The sequence below is a fragment of the Myotis brandtii genome, unplaced genomic scaffold (assembly GCF_000412655.1).
Source record: "Myotis brandtii unplaced genomic scaffold, ASM41265v1 scaffold105, whole genome shotgun sequence".
Taxonomy (NCBI): domain Eukaryota; kingdom Metazoa; phylum Chordata; class Mammalia; order Chiroptera; family Vespertilionidae; genus Myotis; species Myotis brandtii.
The window spans coordinates 6,005,715-6,012,682 of NW_005353538.1; the positions used below are offsets into that span (position 1 = coordinate 6,005,715).

At 40.4% G+C, this 6,968-nt stretch overlaps 1 pseudogene; it reads left to right on the plus strand.

Moving 5' to 3' along the window:
* Positions 1-1,560: 1,560 nt before the first annotated feature.
* On the plus strand, positions 1,561-2,417 carry LOC102253922 (annotated as a pseudogene).
* Positions 2,418-6,968: the final 4,551 nt, after the last annotated feature.

The window sequence follows — 6,968 nt, forward strand, 5'->3', positions numbered from 1 at the left end:
ATGCACACTGAGCGTAGCAAATAATATGGAAACTCTGGCTCCCTTCATTGCTATTTGAGACTGAGGAACCTAACCTCACCAGTAAAGCCAGAAAACACCAGCTTCAGAACCACGAAAGATAACTTTCCTTGGTTCCAGGCAGCCAACTCCAGTACTCTCTTTACCATGGTCTGCCATTTATACTTACCAGTAAAGCCGGAAAACACAGCTTCAGAACCACAAAAGATAACTTTCCTTGGTTCCAGGCAGCCACCTCCAGTACTCTCTTTACCATGGTCTGCCATTTATACTGGTAGCATGGACAGCCTCAAAGTAGCCTTCAAGTTTGGAAACTAGTTAAAATTAGACTAAGCCTTATGTCATTGCATAAAAGCACTGACAATAGCTCTATAGCTCTTTGATACTCTATATAGCCCTATATATACATTTTTAATTATAGAAATATGAGCATATACTGCCAACCCTCTGAATCTGCAGGTTCTGCACTTGCAGATTCTGCATCATAGATTCAACCAATTGCAAATCAAAAATATTCAGATAAAAAAATGTTATGCTGTGGTTGATGTGTACTATGTAGTTAGGCCTATAATTACGGCCTCTGTATTGAATATGTACAGATATTTTTTGCCATTATCCCCTAAACTATACAGTATAACAATTATTTATGTAGCATTCATATTGTAGTGGGTATTTTAGACAATCTAGAGATGATTTAAAGTATATGGGAAGATGTAAATAGGTTATATGCAAATACTGTGCCATTTATATAAGGGACTTGAGCATCCTTGGATTTTGGTGTCCTTGGGGGTCCTGGAACCAATCCCCTGTAGATACCAAAAGACAACTATATACAGTATTGGAGAGAAGAGTAAAAGGACCTGAAGTACCTTTCACCCAGCTTCAACCATTACCAGTTGTGAAAGGAGAACTCAGACACAAAATCACTAAGAAAAGAATTAGTACTTTCACTATTTTGCAAGAGAGACCATACTTGAGAACAATTGAGCTCTCCAAAGAATACGGAAGGTCTTTAGAAAGAAAAAAAAAAGTTGCCAAGATAGTAGCTTGTTCCTTACATAATTACCATATATCAAGCGTTGTCATCAGTCTGTAGATATCAATACTGAAAAATTAGGAATAAAGTTGTGTGCTTTAGGTAGTTAGCAGCTTACAACAAGGGCTCAGGTCTTCATTTAGATTTTAGAAACTAGTATTAAACTGGGTGTTTCTGTCTTTTTAAAATTTGTTTAAGAATGCCAAGTATTTGGAGGTTTTTTTGTTGTTGTTTGGCTTTGTCTTTTTTATGACTGTGGTAAATGATGTGCTAAGTCAAATGGCAGCAGGGCAAGTATCATTCCTGCTGGCTTTGCCCCTCCTGGCCAGTTCCTACCCCTTAAGTATAGACTTGACCACATAGGCTTGTTCTGCATTCTTACTTATATCATTAATTTGGTGTGTTCTTTCTATTTGGCAAAATTAATTTACATGGGCGTCACAAGAGATGTTTATTAATACACAAAGATTTCCTTGCTCTTTCTCATCTTGCAATAAGGCGGGTGAAAAACTGAGAAGCCGGATACTAAGGAGAAGAAACCTGAAGCCAAGAAGGCCAATGCTGGTGGCAAGGTTAAGAAGGGTAACCTCACAGCCAAGATGCCTAAGACAGGGAAGCCTCACTGCAGCTGAAACCCTGTCCTAGTCTGAGGAATTGGCAGATATTCCCAGTCGGCCATGCATTCCCAAAAGGCCATGTACTAGAGGAAGAATTCAGCAGCTAAATCGAGGGTTGAAAACAAAAAGGAGACAGTTCTTGCTAGTGTCACAATACCAGTTGGTGGTACCCGAGTGGCTAAACTTCGCAAAATGCCTGGGTATTATCCTACTGAAGATGTGTCTCAAAAGCTGTTGAGCCACGACAAGAAACCCTTGTCAGCATATGAGAAAACTGCGGGCCAGCATCACTCCCGGGACAATTCTGATCGTCCTCACCAGCGTCCCAGAGGCAAGAGGGTGGTTTTCCTGAAGCAGCTGAGCAGTGGCCTGCTACTTGTAACTGAACCTTTGTCCCTTAACCGAGTTCCTCTGTGTAGAACACACCAGAAATTCATCATCGCCGCCTCCACCAAGACTGATGTCAGTGGTGTGAAATCCCCAAACATCTCACTGATGTTTCCTTCAAGAAGCAGCTGCGAAATCCCAGACACCAGGAGGATGAGGTCTTCAACAGAGAGAAAGAGAAATACGAGATTACAGACCAGGACAAGGTTGACCAGAAAGCCATGGACTCGGAAATTCAGCCCAAAATCAAAGCAATTCCTTGGCTCTAGGGCAACCTCTGTTCTGTGTTTGCTTTCACCAATGGGCTTTATCCTCACAAACTGGTGTTCTAAATTTCTTACGAAGAACCTAATTAAATAACTGATCTGTTTTCTTTGTGTCTTTTTTTCTTTTTATTCTTGTCTGCCTGGATATGTGGTTTGACTCAGTCAGTTCAATGAAGTGTTAGCCCCTACAGAGAGTGTGACTAGAAAGGTGGAAACAGCTGCAGTGAACTTCATCAGCATTAGATCTGCATTCTAAGCTTCCTTAGTGTCTGGCTTCTCAGCTTTTTTACCCAGCACCTACCAATATAAAATACCATTTCCCTAATCACCACCAAACAAGTCAGTACTAAAATGTACATGGATGCTCTGGCTGGGTGGTTCAGTTGGTTGGAATATCATTCCATGCACCAAAAGGTTGCAGTTCAATTCCCAGTCAGGGTACATACCTAGGTTTCTGATTCAATCCCTGTCAGGGCCAATACAGGAGGCAACTGATCGATGTTTCTCTTTCACTCTCTCTCCTTCCCTCTCTCTCTAAAAATCAATATAAACATATCCTAGGGTGAGAATTAAGAATATAAAAAATAAAAATAAAATGTACGTGGATATAAAATGTGATGTCTTTGAGTCACAAACTTTCATCCCATTCAATTATTTAACATCCATTTTTCCCCATCAGTTCTCAGCCCCACCCCCATAATGATACTTATTAGTTTATTAAAGCATGTAAAGACAGTAAATGAGTAGAGTTATTTACCTTCTCTTTTTTTAACCAAAAATCTATTGTACTGTATATACTAGAGGCCCAGTGCACGAAATTCATGCACTCGGGGAGGGGGTGGGGGGGGAGTCCCTCAGCCCAGCCTGCACCCTCTCACAGAAAGTTAGGGATTTCAGAAGAAAATTGAGCTTTGAGTCTGTTCTGAACAAGAAATAGCAAAAAGTTATTCTGTGCCCAGCTCGCAGAGATTCCAGGTGTCACTGAAATATACTTACAGGAGAACCTGTTAACACTTTGTGTATTTTTTTGGTTATGCACTTAAATAAATTTTTAAACAAAAGTCTACTTCTTAAAAGGCTACAGTTCCTTGTACTTATTATTTGATGGTATGTATTTTCACTGTATCCAAGATTGTAACTGTTTCTTGTGTTTAAGCATCTATGCTCTCATCTTGTCTCTTCTGGTAACTTTTTATATTGGCTTATACAAATTCAGCCCCAGATCTAAATGAGGAAACCTCACAGATGTCTTTTACAACCAAACTATTTTGCAGCTTCTCAGACAGCTTTTGGACAGCACAAAAGATTTACTTTCTCATTTTGTAAAAGGAGGAATGCTAGAAATCATTAGGAACACTTTTAATCCTCACCCAAAGATTATATAGAGAGAGAGAGAGAGAGAGAGAGAGAGAGAGAACATTTATTGGTTGCCTTCCGTATGTGCTCTGACCAGGAATCAAACCCACAGCCTTTCAGTATATGAGATGATGCTCCAACCAACTGAGCCATACTAGCCAGGGAAGGAACACTTTGTATTATAGTGTCTGTATTCTGAGAACTGTGTGTCAAGCCCAAAGTATGGGAAGAGCTGGCAAATCAACCTCCCTAGATCAATTGCATACAAATAAGATGTTATTGATATTAAAATGAACATGTTTTAGTAATTGTGTGTCTTCAGGGTGGATAGAGTATATGCATGTTCATGTACAAAGACTGGCATGGTAACTGTCAATAAAATTTATTTTTCTACATGTCCTACAACACTCTTCTTCACCATTTATAAGTTCCCTTTGCTTAATAATTTTAATATTCTATCATAGGCATATATTTAGATATACAAAAATAAACTAATAGAGTTAAATGGAAAATTATGAAGCTTTTAATTTTAAAACACTGAGTTTATCAGACTATGAGATGTTTATCCACATTAAATTTATCATCCTAATAAAACTGTTAATGTGGTGAAGGCCAGGGGAGGGGGGGGCCTGGGTGGAGGTGGGGAAAAAGGGAGAAAGTGGGGGACATCTGTAATAGTGTCAATAACAAAAATTGTTCAGATTTCCCTTGGAAAATAGATGAAATATATCCATTTTATTGTATACACAGACATCTGTTTCTCTTTCAGTGACTGCATAGCCTCAACTACTATGTATATTAGTCCCAACCAGACTTACCACCTTCTGTTCTCTCAAAGGCCCAGAGAAGACTGGCCGATGAGTGGCTGAGAACGGTCTGCTGTACCCATGCACCTTAGCAGGAAAGGAAGACCCAGTGAAGGCCACTTGTGCCTGAGCTATATTACATATCCATTTACATTTTTTAAAGTGGCAAAAATGAACTAACACAACCCATATTTTTTTTTTTTTTGCTTTCTTACAACACATAACCAGTCTTGTTCCATTCAAACCTCAACCACCAACAACTGGCCCTCTGGTTATTTTGAAGCAAATCCTAGGCATGTAATTCCACCTGCAAATATTTCAGTACGTATCTTCAAAAGATTTTTTTACTCTGTGAATAAGACCATAAGCAATTATCAAATGCAAAAATTACCAATAATTATTTAATGTTATCAAATATCCAATCATCATTCATGTTTCCCCAATTTCTTATAAAATTTTCATCTTCTCTATTTAGATCAGGATCCAAATAAGACACATTGTAATAGAGCAATAAGTCTTTTAAGTCCACTTTAATCTATAGGTTTCTCTTCCTTATCTTTTTTCTTTGCAATTTTTTTGTTAAAGATTGTCCTTTAGAGTTTCCCATAAACTGGATTTGCTGACTTCATTCCTAAGGTATCATTTTTAGAAATCCTCACCCCAGGATATGTTTATTGATTTTTAGAGAGAGGAAGGGAGGGAGAGAGAAGCATTGATGTGAGAAACATCAATTGCTTGCCTCCCCTTAGCGCCCCAGCCAGAGACTGAACCAGGGGTGGGCAAACTTTTTGACTCGAGGGCCACAATGGGTTCTTAAACTGGACCGGAGGGCCGGAACAAAAGCATGGATGGAGTGTTTCTGTGAACTAAGATAAATTCAAAGTAAACATCATTACATAAAAGGGTACGGTCTTTTTTTTTTTTTTACTTTTATTCATTTCAAACGGGCCGGATCCGGCCCACAGGCTGTAGTTTGCCCACGGCTGGTCTGAACCCACAACCTAGATATGTGTCCTGACTTGGAATGAGACCTTTAACCCTTTTGGTGCCAAACGACACTCCAACCAACTGAGCCACCTGGGTGAGGCCCTAAGGTGTCATTTAACATGTTCTCTATCCCCTGTTTCCTGTACATTGTTAGTTGCATGAAGGGCTTAAACAGATTCAGATTCAATGTGAGTTGTTTTTTGTTTTTGTTTTGCAAGATGTGTAGTAAAAATTTAATCTTGTCCAGCAAGGGGTCTGGCTTTGGTTTCTGGGAGGTAATATTTTATCTCTTGGAATATCGTGCCTGATAAGAGTGCTTCTTTTTGCCTGGGGGCCTTGGGTCACATGTAATCAGCTCAACTTTGAAGGCTATCAACCAAATAAAAACTCTAGACAGGAAGGCTCTGGTGAGCTTCCCTGATTGGCAGTGATCTGTGTGTATTGTCATTCAACAATTCTGGGAGTAATGCTGTGCACAACCTTGTGGGGAGAGGACAACTGGAACGTCCATATTTGGACCTTTCCTGGACTCTTCTGGTTTCTTTCTGTGGACCCTGAGAAAGAAGATACCTACTAAGAAGGGCTCCTGGTGGCTAATTGGGCTAAAATAAAAAACAAAAACAAAACAGCCTAGCAGCCATTTCTATACAGGGGCCTCTCTTGCAAATCACACTTCAGGGAGAAACTTGCACTACGCTCCCTTAGTCCTGCTCTGAACTGCCTTCCTGCACTGTGATTATGCCATCTGAGTCCACCCTTATAGAAGAGTGCCTGGAATCTTGTTTCAATCAATAGGATTGAGATTTTGCCCATCCAACTGGAGCTACCCAGCTATACCCCCATCAGCATCTTCACCGACCAATCAGAGCAGCTCCATTCCAACCAATCAGGACAGTGCCTTTTGGACCAAACTGCAAGAATTTGGAGTCCTCATTTGCGTGAGGACAAACCAATCAGGGGCCAGGACACCCAATCAGGGTGAGGACTTCTGTCTATATAAGTCAGCTCCCCAGTGGCTCAGAGAGCACACTTTCACTTTCCACCGAAGACTGAACACTGCATTTCCCTAGTTTACCAGAGCATACACAGAGTGGAGTGGATTGGACCAAGTGGAGTGGAGCAGAGCTGTCTAAACAGGGAGGGGCCTTGCCCCAGGGCCACCTCACAGCAGTGTTGTTCCATAGCCACTGCTTTAAAATTGAACGGTAACACTATGGAGCTGTTCCATGCTATCCTCACAGCTCTGCTGTATCAAAATTGAGCTGTTTGCACTGAATAAGTTTCCTTTTTCACTGCACCTTAATTTGGGGATTTCTGTTGGCATTGAATTGGCGCCAACAATCATCAGTTGGCACTTCCTTGGTTACTTTTAATCTGTATCCTTTAGCTTGAAAGTTGTTAGTATAACACTTTCACTGAGCTCTGCAAGCCCTTCTAGAGAACTATCATAACTAAGGGTGGTTTGGGGAATCCCCAGACTTGCAATTAATGCCAG